Genomic DNA, 13,731 nt, shown 5'->3' on the forward strand with positions numbered 1-13,731 from the left:
GTTTAGTTCGTAGGAGAACAACAATCATACCATAGGCTAGCTTCTAGGGTTTAGCCTCTATGGTCTCGTGGTAGATCAACTCTTGTACTACTCGTATCATCAAGATCAATCAAGCAGGAAGTAGGGTATTACCTCCATCGAGAGGGCCCGAACCTGGGTAAACATCATTTCCTCCGCCTCCTGTTACCATCTACCTTAGACGCACAGTTCGGGACCCCCTACCCGAGATCCGCCGGTTTTGACACTGACAACAACCATTGTCCTTTAAATTGAATTCATAACCCTGAATCATCAAACATGAGGCAGAAATAATGTTCCAACTAAGTGCAGGAATGTAATAACAATTATTCAATTCCAAAATAAATCCAGAAGGAAGCTGGAGCTGCATCGTGCCGACCTCCATCGCAGCAACTCTTGCTTTGTTGTTGACCATGATGTCAATCTCCCCTTGTGCCACACGCCTAGTTCTTACCAGCCCCTGCATCGAGTTACAAATATGAACAACCGATCCGGTATCAAATACCCAAGAGCTACTAGGTATGTCAGCAATGTAAATGTCTATAACATATGCAAAAAGTGTACCTTTGCCCGAAGAAGCATTTCCGGCCTTCTTGCCATGCTCTACAAGCCACTTGCTATAGTTCGTCTTCTAGTGGCCGGTCTCCTTGCAATGATAGCAAATGGTCTTTGAGTCCGGTCCAGACTTTGGCCCAGCGGCAGAGGTTACCGTCTCCGTGCCCTTTGCCTTAGCCTTTTTCTTAGACCAACTCTTCTTGAACTTAGCTGATTTCTGCACCATCAACACTTGATGTGTGCCTTTTTTAATATCCTGCTCTGCCACTTTGAGCATCCCATGCAATTCAGTGAGCTTCTTATCCATGCCATGCATATGATAGTTCGAGATGAACATCCCATAGTTGGGCGGAAGAGAACCCAGAACTGCATCAGTAGCTAGCTCATCCAAGAGTGGGAAGCCCAACCTATCCAAAGCTTGCACATATCCGATCATCTTGATCACATGTGGGCTCAATGGATCACCTTCCTTCAGCTTGCAATCCATCGAGGATCGCCAGACATTGAACCTTTATGTCCTAGCCTGTGTCTGAAACATGCTCTCGAGACTCTCGATCATATCGTAAGCCTTTTCGAAATGTTGTTGCAAATTGGGCTCCATACAAGCCAGCATCAGACAGCTGATCTCCATTGATTCATCAACAAGTTTCTGGTAGGCATTCTTATCTGTGGCACTAGCATTATCAGCAGGTTCCTCTGGAAGTGGATCCTCTAGAACATGTTCCTTTTTACCATGCTTGAGAACAATTCTCAGATTTCTATACCAGGTGGTAAAGTTTGTTCCATTCAGTTTATCCTTTTCCAGAATTGATTTCAATGCAAAGTTGGGTTGAGCAGGAGGTGCCATTGATCTACAACAGAAAATATGCAATCACTAAGCAATGTGTTTATGTAGAGTAATTCGAGCCTTAAACGAAAATAATCCCACTGAAGTTGGCATCCCTCCGCAAACTTTCAGTGATTCAGGATCCGACTAGCACATGCGACTAGTGAGCTTTAGCATCATTGCTAGACAACATGCCTATTCAGTAAGAAACTCTTTGCCAATCGTATCTCTATACGACTCTTGTTGGCCGGGAAGGTATCTCATACCCCAGCCCCAACCTTCTTTGCCACAAGGCCCAAAACCGTTTCGATAGCCTTGTCAAGTCAACCTGATGCAGTGCATGTCCGTGTCCGACACGAACCCTTCAGTTCAAGGACATCCAGCAGCACCTCAATTTTATGAGCCCACTACTAGACGTACTTGACGTGCGAAGGTGCAACATCGGGGGATGACAATTCACTTGATATTCATGAGGGATCTTTCTACCATTCTACCATGCATAGAAAACAAGAAGCATATCAATCACAAATAAACACATATTGTGAAATAGTATGGCTCCTTCATGGACGTTCTTCCAGGCCGGCTCCGACTCCGATGACCATCTAGAAACTCCATATTGTTTGTCCCGCCCGGACACCAAGCCACCAACCTGATCTCTATTATCCACCTACTACAACTAGTAATGAATTTTGCATAGAGTCACAAGTCGACACGCAGGTCATTATACAATATAATGACAACACTTTGGCTCCTGCTGGCTGATAAACATGACGCGCAGGCCATGTATAAATCACACACATGCATCACATACACATGAGCCATACTATTCACATCAAACCTGCAAAACAAAGTTATGCATAGAATCGCATTCTACCGGTTTGTGTGTCGGGTACGAACTACAAGGCGCTATGCATACAGCGGTCTCGCTAGCCGTTAGCGGGCGGGGTTCGAAGGGCAGCGCCCCTCGCGGGTGCGGGCAGCGCCCAACGTTTTTGGAAATCACAGATCACATCTGAACTCCGATCACGCCAAATTCTCTGATCTGATCGATCTCATCGATCATCGGGAGTTCAATTCGGATTTACGTTTCACTGTTAACCCCGATGGCGGATAACCGACCGGTAGGGGTAGATCGTGTCACGACCTCATCTATCCCGACTGACAGAAAACATAGCATCATCGATCCCCATGTGTTGTTGATCTCATCAACCATGCAAACAGCCAATCTCAACAACGACAACAGATCTCATCTGCCGCCTCCACATATCTAATATGCATACGATCTGAATCAAAATCCTATAGAAGAGGCTTTGATACCACTGTTGGGTTCTACGGTAGGGTGCGTCGACTGCAATTCAAAATTTCCTACACGTAGAACAACCAAGAACATGCTATGGGAGATGGATCACAGTTCGGTACCACTAGACGCACAGTGCCGTGCAGCGGAAGAAGAGTTGGGGCAGCACGTCCGTGTGGATCGTCTCCTCCTCGTTTGATCTTCCTCGAACAACCGATCGTCCGTTCCCACGTACAAGTTCGCCGGAGCGGCGCAGGTGCACCGCCTCTAATAGTATCTGCGCGTGCAGGAGGAACGTCGTGCGGTGGACTGCTAGGTCCAATCACACAACCGGCAGCAATTGGAGGTGTCTATTCGCAACACATGCAAACCCTAGTGATAGTGCCGAAGCGATCAATCTCATGAGCGTGCGACACCTCCACTTTATATAGGCGTCCATCGCAGGCTCAACACTTGGGCCTCGCACGGACCCTAAAGCCCATAAGTCTACTCGGCCACAATCCGGATACAACTCGGATCACATCCGACCAGTGTCCCCGGATCGGACCTCGTAGGTTCCTTCCCTTAAGCGCGTGACCCCTTAGGTTCAAGCCGGCTTGGTCGCAGTTCGGATCACCTCCAAACCGCACAGTTGGTAGCGACCTCTAGCAAGGCATGCTGAACACCAAGCAGACTATGAAGCTGGTTAGGCGAACCTGTACATCACACATCTATTCCTTTTACCACACGATATATGTTTTCGAGCTCAAGGTGAGTCTGTCATCATTGTGCTAGCCCGACCTCTTTCTCGTTCCAGTGATGTCGACCACTATCTGGATTATCTCATAATCCTTGTCGCATGGCCATGCTTATCCTGGTCGGATCACACGAGGGGCCCAAAGTATATCTCTTCTGGTCGGAGGGGCAAATCCCATCTTGCTCGACCATGTCCCGCAGCATGGGCCTGGACAAGCCTGAAACCTACCTTTGAAACTACCCAGTCACGGAGTAGCGTTTGGTCAGCCCAAAGCAAGTCTGTCACCATCCTGAGTACATGTGCCACCTCAGGGCTTAGGACATAGAACGTATGTTGTACTAGAGACTCACATATGACATATCGCTGCGTCTCATAGTTGGGTCTGTCCGACTCGGACCTTATCTCAACTCGGATCCGACTATGTCTAATCCGACCAGACCTTTCCAAGCCCATATTATCCGGTTAGCATCCAATGCTTCATGGCTAGTGAGACCAAGCCATCAACCGTGTCATATGCAAGTCTAGTTGGCTGCACGTCCACACAGCCCTTTCGACTAGGGACCTTTTAGGACAGTTATCATACAATGCATAGTCCCACAAACAAGTCACATACTTGCTGATACACATCATTGATAATGTCCAAGGACTATCTTTATTCATAAACACATAGGAAATATCATCATACATGATTGCCTCTAGGGCATATCTCCAACAGAATTGCCCCAAATACTTGGCAGATAAGAAGGATGGCAAAGTAAACAAAGGTATATTTGATATACATGTTATTCATGAGTACCTTACTAGTGCTCGTAGTAGCCCCTTGGTATTTGATACCGGTTCAGTTGCTAAGATTAGTAACTCAAAACAGGAGTTGCAGAATAAACGGAGACTAGTTAAGGGCGAGGTGACGATGTGTGTTGGAAGTGTTTCCAAGATTGATATGATCACCATCACACACTCCCTCTACCTTCAGGATTAGGGTTGAGCCTGAATAAATGTTATTTGGTGTTTGTGTTGAGCATGAAGAAGATTAGATCTTGTTTATTGCAATATGGTTATTCATTTAAGTTGGAGAATAACTGTTGTTCTGTTTACATGAATAAAACCTTCTATGGTCATACACCCAATGTGAATGGTTTATTCTTCATCGTAGTGATACATATATTCATAATATTGATGCCAAAAGATGCAAAGTTGATAATGATAGTGCAACATACTTGTGGCAATGTCGTTTAGGTCATATCGGTGTAAAGCGCATGAAGAAACTCCATGTGGATGGACTTTTGGAATCACTTGATTATGAATCATTTGATACTTCCAAACCATGCCTCATGGGCAAGATGACTAAAACTCTGTTCTCTGAAACAATGGAGCGAGCTAATGACTTATTGGAAATAATACATACCGATGTTTGCGGTCCGATGAGTGTTGAGGCATGCGGAGGGTATCATTATTTTCTAACCTTTACAGATGATTTGAGTACATATAGGTATATCTACTTGATGAAACACAATTCTGAAAACATTTGAAAAGTTCAAAGAATTTCAGAGTGAAGTAGAGAATCATCATAACAAGAAAATAAAGTTTCTACGATCTGATCGTGGAGGTGAATATTTGAGTTACGAGTTTGGCCTTCATTTAAAACAATGTGGAATTGTTTCACAACTCACGCCACCTAGAACACCCCAGCGTAGTGGTGTGTCCGAACATCATAACCGTACTTTATTAGATATGGTGCGTTCTATGATGTCTCTTACCGATTTGCCTTTACCATTTTGGGGTTATGCATTAGAGATAGCCACATTCACGTTAAATAGGGCACCATCTAAATACGTTGAGACGATACCGTATGAACTATGGTTTGGCAAGAAACCTAAGCTATCGTTTCTTCAAGTTTGGGGATGCGATGCTTATGTCAAACAGCTTCATCCTGATAAGCTCGAACCGAAAATGAAGAAGTGTGTCTTCATAGGATACCCTAAAGAGATTATTGGGTATTCCTTCTACCACAGATCTGAAGGCAAGATCTTTGTTGCCAAGAATGAGTCCTTTCTAGAGAAGAAGTTTCTCTCGAAATAAGTGAGTGGGAGGAAAGTAGAACTTGATGAAGTTGTTGTACCTTCTCTCGAATTGGAAAGTAGCACACCAGGGAAAAACGTTTCCATGATGCCTCACCAACTAGAGAGGAAGCTAATGATGATGATGATGAAACTTCACATCAAGTTGCTACTGAACTTGTAGGTCGACCATAACATGTTCCACACTAGAGTGGTACGGTAATCCTATCCTGGAAGTCATGTTATTAGACCACGGCGAACCTATGAACTATGAAGAAGCTATGATGAGCCCATACTCCGATAAATGGCTTGAGGGCATGAAATCAAAGATAGGATTCATGTATGAGAACAAACTGTGGACTTTGGTGGACTTGCCCGTTGATCGACATGCCATTGAAAATAAATGGATCTTCAAGAGGAAGACAGACGCTGATGGTAATATCACTATCTACAAAGCTTGACTTGTCATGAAAGGTTTTCAAAAAGTTCAAGCGGTTGACTACGATGAGACTTTCTCATCCGTAGCGATGCTTAAGTTTGTAGGAATCATGTTAGCAATTGCCGCATTTTATGATTATGAAATGTGGCAAATGGACGTCAAAACTGCATTCCTTATTGGATTTCTTAAGGAAGAGTTGTATATGATGAAACGAGAGGGTTTTGTCGATCCTAAGGGTGCTAACAAAGTGTGCAAGCTCCAGTGATCCATCTCTGGACTGGTCCAAGCATCTCGGAGTTAGAATATACGCTTTGATGAGTTGATCAAAGCATATGGTTTTATACAGACTTACGGTGAAGCCTGTATTTACAAGAAAGTGAGTGGGAGCTCTATAGCATTTATGATATTATATGTGGATAACATATTGTTGATTGGAAATGATATAGAATTTCTAGATAGCATAAAACGATACTTGAATAAGAATTTTTCAATGAAAGACCTCGGTGAAGCAGCTTATATATTGGGCATCAATGTCTGTAGGGATGGATCAAGATGCTTAATAGGACTTTCACAAAGCACATACTTTGGAAAAGTTTTGAAGAAGTTCAAAATGGATCTATCAAAGAAAGGGTTCTTACCTGTGGTTCAAGGTGTCAAGTTGAGTAAGACTCAAAGCCCGACCACGACAGAAGATAGAGAAAGAATGAAGCTCATTCCCTATGCCTCAGCCATTGGTTCTATAAAGTATGCCATGCTGTGTGCCAGACTTTTTGTGTGCCTTGCCATGAGTTTGGCAAGGGGGTACGATAGTGATCTAGGAGTGGATCACTGGACAATAGTCAAAATTATCCTTAGGTATCAAAAGAGGACTAAGGAAATGTTTCTCGGTTATGGAGGTGATAAAGGGTTCGTTGTAAAGGGTTATGTTGATGCCAGATTTAACACTGATCCAGATTACTCTGAGTCTCAATCTGGATATGTTTGAACGTGGGAACAGTTAGCTAGAGTAGCTCTATGCAGAGCATTGTAGACATAGACATTTGCAAGGTACACATGGATCTAAATGTTACAGACCCGTTGACTAAAACCACTCTCACACGCAAAACATGATCACACTCTAGTAAAATCTTTGGGTGTTAATCACATGGTGATGTGAACTAGATTATTGACTCTAGTAAACTCTTTGGGTGTAAGTCACATGGCGATGTGAACTACGGGTGTTAGTCACATGACGATGTGAACAAGATTATTGACTCTAGTGCAAGTGGGAGACTGATGGAAATATGCCCTAGAGAAATAATAAAATTGTTATTATTATATTTCCTTAATCATGATAAAGGTTTATTATTAATGCTAGAATTGTATTGACCGGAAACTTAAATACATGTGTGGATACATAAACAAATACCGTGTCCCAAGTGAGCCTCTACTAGACGATCTCATTGATCAAAAGATGGTTAAAGTTTCCTAACCATAGACATGAGTTGTCATTTGATAACGGGGTCACATCATTTAGGAGAATGATGTGATGGACAAGACCCATCCGTTAGCTTAGCATATGATCGTTCAGTTTATTGCTACTGCTTTCTTAATATCAAATACATGTTCCTTCGACCATGAGATCATGCAACTCACGGATACCGGAGGAATACCTTGTGTGCTATCAAATGTCACAACGTAACTAGGTGATCATAAAGATGCTCTATAGGTATCACCGAGGGTGTCTGTTGAGTTGGCGTGAATGGAGATTGGATTTGTCACTCCGTGTATCGGAGAGGTATCTCCGGGCCCTCTCGGTAATACACATCACAAGAAGCTTGCAAGCAAAGTGACTAAGGAGTTAGTTGCAAGATGATGTATTACAGAACGAGTAAAGAGACTTGCCAGTAATGAGGTTCAACTAGGTATAGAGATACGAACGATCGAATCTCGGGCAAGTAACATACCGACAGACAAAGGGAATTATGTATGTTGTCATAAAGGTTCAATCGATAAAAGATCTTCGTGGAATATGTATGAATCAATATGACATCCAGGTCCTGCTATTGGTTATTGACCGGAGAGGTGTCTCCGTCATGACTACATAGTTCCCGAACCCGCAGGGTCGCACGCTTAACGTTTGTTGGCATTAGAGTAGTTTTGGGATATTTGATGAGTGGTAACCAAATGTTGCTTGGAGTCCCGGATGAGATCCCGGACGTCACGAGGAGTCTCGGAATGGTCGAGAGGTAAAGATTTATATGTGGGAAGTCATATTTTGGGTTCCGGGAAAAGGTGAAGTTTTTTGGTATTGTAGAAGGTTCCGGAGGATTCCGGAGGGGCCCGGAAGTCCACAAGTGGGTCCACCACGACCCAAGGCCTAGCATGGGCTGTGGGGAGGCGCCTTGGCCTTATTGGGCTAGGTGCACCAAGTCCTCAAAAGCCCTTGTGGCTACTGTCGGTGCAACAAACCCCGGGCCCATTGCCCAGACTATGCACAGGCACAAGAACAAGATCATGGCACCAAGATTAGATTCGAGCACAAGGGATTAGTTCTTCGAAGGACCAACATGCAGATCAAGAGGACCAAGACTAGCCAGGGAAGCAAGATATCACTAAGGGAAAAACCTCCCTTGCCGGGCAGGCGTGCTTGGCAAAGATGGCGTTACCCCCGGAAGCAAGCCTTTGGATCGTCCCGGTAAGCCTGCCGGGGCTTACGGACGCAAACCACACCACCGCACCACCTCATCACGATGCACATCATCGATCGGTGCTGTGTCAAGGTCCAAAGTGACTAAGTGGCTATTATTTGCCACATGGCAGCCACTTCCTACAGAAGATACCTGCAAGTGACACCCGTCCTGAGACGTATCAAGCAAGTAGGTGTGAAGCTGGCGAAACAGCCCGGCAGGGCCTGCCGGGCAAGCTGTGATGTGATGTTGAGCGGCACATTTAATGCGCTCTGTTAGCCTGCAGAGTTAGGTATGATAGCACTGTTTGTTATCTAATCAGTGTGCAATGACTAGTTTGCCACTGTGGTGATCCCTTGATCTATAAAAGGAGGCCCATGGCAAACAGAGAAAGGGTTGGCTAATTCGGACCCTTACACACTCATATGCGCATAGCTGCTCTCGGCCCGAGGCGACCCTACTTGGAAAGCATGTTGCGCTCACCACCATTTTCCCACCATCATTCCACGAAAGCATGAGTAGGGTTTTACACCTCACGGCGGCCCGAACTTGGGTAAAGACTGCCCGTGTGATCTCTGCCGTGCTGTTCCACGCTTCTCCACTCTTTGTGCAATGTGATATCCCCCTGCCAAACCAGAAAGGGGCTCTTGGCCCCATAGGTGGCCATGGTTTCCCACGACATCTTGAGCACGTTGGGTAGGGGGATCACTTGCGCGAAACCGAAAGCGTGAGCAGCACGTCATCTTCATCACCATTTTCATCATTGACGGCTCCATCGACTATGGCGCCCAAGAAGAAGTCCGCTGTTGCAGCTCACCCGTCCGCCTCGAAGGCTCCGCCACCTGTGGCTGCCGACGCCACGGGGAATGCGGAGGTAAACGAGGATGTGGGCACTGTAGGGGACGCGGTCGGTGTAGGCGGCATTGTCACCACCTCTCCCACGGCCAAAGCAGGAGCGGGAGGCACCGGAGAAGAGCAACATCAGCAACATCCCAGCGATCATGCTCCACAAGGTATGAATGAAGGTGTTATTCCGTCTGTACCCCTCCTCCCTGCCGAAGGGCATAGCCGCAGTGGTGGCACCCAGTTTGGGGTGAATCGCCACCCTCCGGCTGCCATCGCCACGGGCACGACCGCAGGGCGCACGCCTCTCCTGAAGCGGGCTAACCCAACCACTGTGCACAATCACTACTGCAGGATGGTCCAAATGCGACACTACGATCAGAGACCCTTCGACGAAACTGTGTGTGAGGCCATAATCGCAAATAGTGGTGTAAAAAACTGTCAAAAAAGGTGCAAAACGTTTGTGATGACGGATGCATCAAACATGATTCAGATTTTAGTTGCGTGTGCGATGCAGGGCATATAGTTCAGTTTAATTAACTGTATGGGATGAGGAGGAACAAAAGAAATGGGCAGCCAGATGAAGGTGTGTGCGATATATAGCATACGGTTCACTAGGAAGAACTGTGTGTGATTAGGCAACACAATGGACTGAACAAGATGTGTGTGATACGCGGGAAACAGGTCCGTAATCACAAATGTGTGCGAAGACCAATAATAACACAGACGATTGCTGCTAATAAGCCATGTGATTTGCTCTATCTATAGAAGAATAACATGTATGTATATATAAAACTGAAATAAACATCCAATTACATAAGTGACTATATAGATCATTCACACACACCTCAATAAACAATTGCATGCATTATAAAGTAGGAGAAATGATCGTCTAGTCATCTACTTCTTGTGACGCTCCTGCCACTGCGCTGTGGCTCGATCCCTCGTCTGGGGCAGGAAGAAGACACTTCCTCATGTCAACAATCCGCCTGTACATCTCGTAGCTTGTGTACGCGTCCTTGGCCGCGTACTTGACATGTTGTTCATCTAGTCTCTCATGCCACACACTATGCCATGCGTTCTTGTCCTTCTTGCTCTCATTCTTCATCTTCATGTGGTAGGGGTCGATGATGGCCGAGGCGAGGTCAACCAGGGAGTTCAGTTTGTTTTTGTCACTGCCCCAGACCTTGTAGTGGTGCTGGATGTTGACAAGATTCGGGCACTTCAAGCCCAAAACCTTGAGCGCTTTTAGATCGTTGGTGGCCTCCACCATAGCGAAACTGTAAACGAAGCTGTTGATAAACCTGGAGAAACGCTCGCAAGGCCTTGTGGCAAGGTGGTAGTGGTAGACGAGGAAGTCATGTCACACGCACAACTAGGCAACGGCAACCTTCTAATCATGCCCGGCACGACCGATGGTGTACTCGAGGTCGAAGCCGACCACTTGGTACTTGTCCTCGGCAAGGAACTGCTCCATAGTTTGGATGGAGCTCTCCACCGAGACCGGATCGTTCGTGTACACCACCGAGAGGGCCTTCCCCCTCATGTAGGTGTCCACTACGTGATGCGTGGTGAACTGCCCGCCGTTGTCATCGTCGGCCGCTGGGAGCGCCGTTGGAACCGCTGGATGTCCTCTCTGTATGTGTTGTCGGGGTGTGCTTATTGTGTTGTGTGACGCGAGAGATGAAGGTAAATGGCCACAGGAATAAATGGGGGCCGGGTGGCCTGGATTCTCTGCGCGTCCGCATGGCAGTTTTTTGCAGCGGGTAACTGCATTGTCGCGCCGTGCCCGGCGCAACCGCATGCACACGAGTGTGCGTGATTGTGCGCAAGCCCCAAACATTGGAAGTGCACGTGGAGGGACGAGGGCGGAGCACCCAGAGGGACGCGAGAGCAGAGGGCGCGCGGCGGGACGCGAGTAGAGCGCGCCGCGGCCGCCTGAACCGCAAGCAACCACATGCATAGAGCAGTTGAACACACAGGAAATGGTCGCCTACAAGTCGGGCGACAGTTGCGTCGCTGCGTAGAGAGCGGCCATGTGCTACTACCTCCGTGTAGTCTATAGTCCCCTTTATATTCTGTGCCATACTTTGCCCTGATTTAACCAACAAAATATTAATGCATGTTATAAATATTATATAATTGGAAACTATGTTCAAATACGAATCCAACTATATAATCTTTGGCGACATGCATTTGTATTTTATTAGTTAAATCATACTTATAAACCAGGACAGGGGTATAGTAGGTAATTAAATCACAAATGTTTTTTATAAACCATATGTGTACATGGCATTTTTCCCTCCTCTCGCACGTCTTGTCACCCCGCTGCCACAAACGGCTTACAGCGCAAGCTTGCGCAGCGCGCCGGGGCATTCTTTTGGCCAAACGGTGGCACCAATGAATCGTCGGTGAGCCCATTCCCGCGCAACATCGCAGGTTCCCACGCGAGCTTCCTTCCCGACTCAGTGAAATCCCCCAAAATTTCAATGCTTATCGGCCTGCTATATAAACCCTCACGGCCGGCGAGTCATGCATCGCATTTTCCCCTCCCTCCTTGTAGCTTACATCGTCTGCTTCTCCCACAATCGCTAATGGCACCAGTCCATCGTCGTCGCTCAGCCACTCCGCCATCATCAGAGGACAGCTCCAGCTGGGAGGCTACACCGTGGCGGCGGCGCAGTCCCCAGCATTGTGTAGTGTACGTGGAGTCCCTGTTGGGTGTGCGCAGAATACCCACCACATGCTCCATCGCCGATGCCCGTCGACAGCTGTTGCCAGCCGCCGTTGCCGCCACACCACAGCCGTAAGCCAGGGTCATCGCCCGCTCTGCCACCGCAGCCCGAAGGCAGCAGGTGGCCGTCGTGGCCGCCACCCCACTATCGGCCACCGTGGCCATCACCCGCTCCGCCACCGCGGCTCGAAGGCGGGAGGTGGTGGTCGTGGCCACCACCCCATCATCGGCCGCCGTGGCCGCCAGCCCACCGTCAACCTCCGGGGTTATCACCCACTCTGCCACTGCCGCCCGAAAGCAGGAGGCGGAGGTGGATGCCCGCACGTGCGTCTGCGACCTTGCGCGCTACACCGAGTTCCTATGGGAGGAGGAGCGCCTCGTCGAGCACGCAAAGAGCCTTACTGCCGCCTTGGTCGCGGCACATGCCACCTCAGAGGCAAGGAATCAAGTGACCTACAAGGAGAACCACCGCTTCGAGAGGGGTCATCAGAGCGGCAGAGCGCGTTCTAGGTGAACGTCGCTAAAGCTGCAGCAGCGGCAGACACCGTATTGTAGTTGCCCAGCTCGTCGGTAGGCTCGTCCTCCTCTGCCTCTTACTGAGCGTGCTCGGCAGAGGAGAGGTAGTCGGAAGTAGTACAAAGCCCCTCCGTAGTAGTAGTAGTAGTATTTAGGGTCTATTTTGTTCAGTTCATCTGGCTATAGATGTGGTGGAACTGTACAACGTACTTAAAATTAGCTAGTATGTATAGTTGAACTAGCTATTTCTGTACAAGGTTGGCAACAATTGGGGAAAATTTTGGTCGGTTCAGCTATCGAGTTGAGCTATTTGTATAAATTAAGAACGATTGCTTAATCTATGAATGAAATTTATGCTTAATTACTGAATTTTAGTTGCAAAAATTAGATACCGCTAGTGATTTTTAGCTTCATATTTTGACAAATCGCAGTGTTACAAGGCTAACAAATGGCAATGTTACTAGATCAACAAATGTAAATCTTTCCAGTTTGACAAATGGAAACATACCCAATATGACAGATGCAAATCTTACCAAATTGTTTGTAAGTGGTTGCACACGGGTCATCCAAAAGAACCATTTGCGTTGAAGAGATGCACAAATCCTGCTCTCACTTTGCATATGGGTGTTCTATCTAAAATGTTTGCGATCAAGTGCTACACAAATCCTGTTCGGCACATTTTCCCTTGGCTTCCCGGGGAAGCTATTGGTTTGCATATGGGTATTCTAACTAAAACATTTGCGATGAGTGTTTTATATTTAAAAACCATTGACAATTTTTCAAAATAAAACCGTTTCATAAGTATGTACATTAAGAGAGAAAAACGCAAGTTCGCTCAAACCATATCTATTCCGTCATACTGCGAATTTATATTCATATGATCGAGATACAATATTAAACCCAAGAAAAAAACTATTTCCGGCAGCGGCTGAGGCGGCGTGCCGCGCCGTCGTTGTCGTCCTCCGGGACGTTGTTGTTGAAGTCTTCAATGCAGCACATAATGGTATTCACTTGTAAATCAAACATCATGTCGCTGATGTG

Source organism: Triticum dicoccoides, chromosome 5A (assembly GCF_002162155.2).
Source record: "Triticum dicoccoides isolate Atlit2015 ecotype Zavitan chromosome 5A, WEW_v2.0, whole genome shotgun sequence".
Taxonomy (NCBI): domain Eukaryota; kingdom Viridiplantae; phylum Streptophyta; class Magnoliopsida; order Poales; family Poaceae; genus Triticum; species Triticum dicoccoides.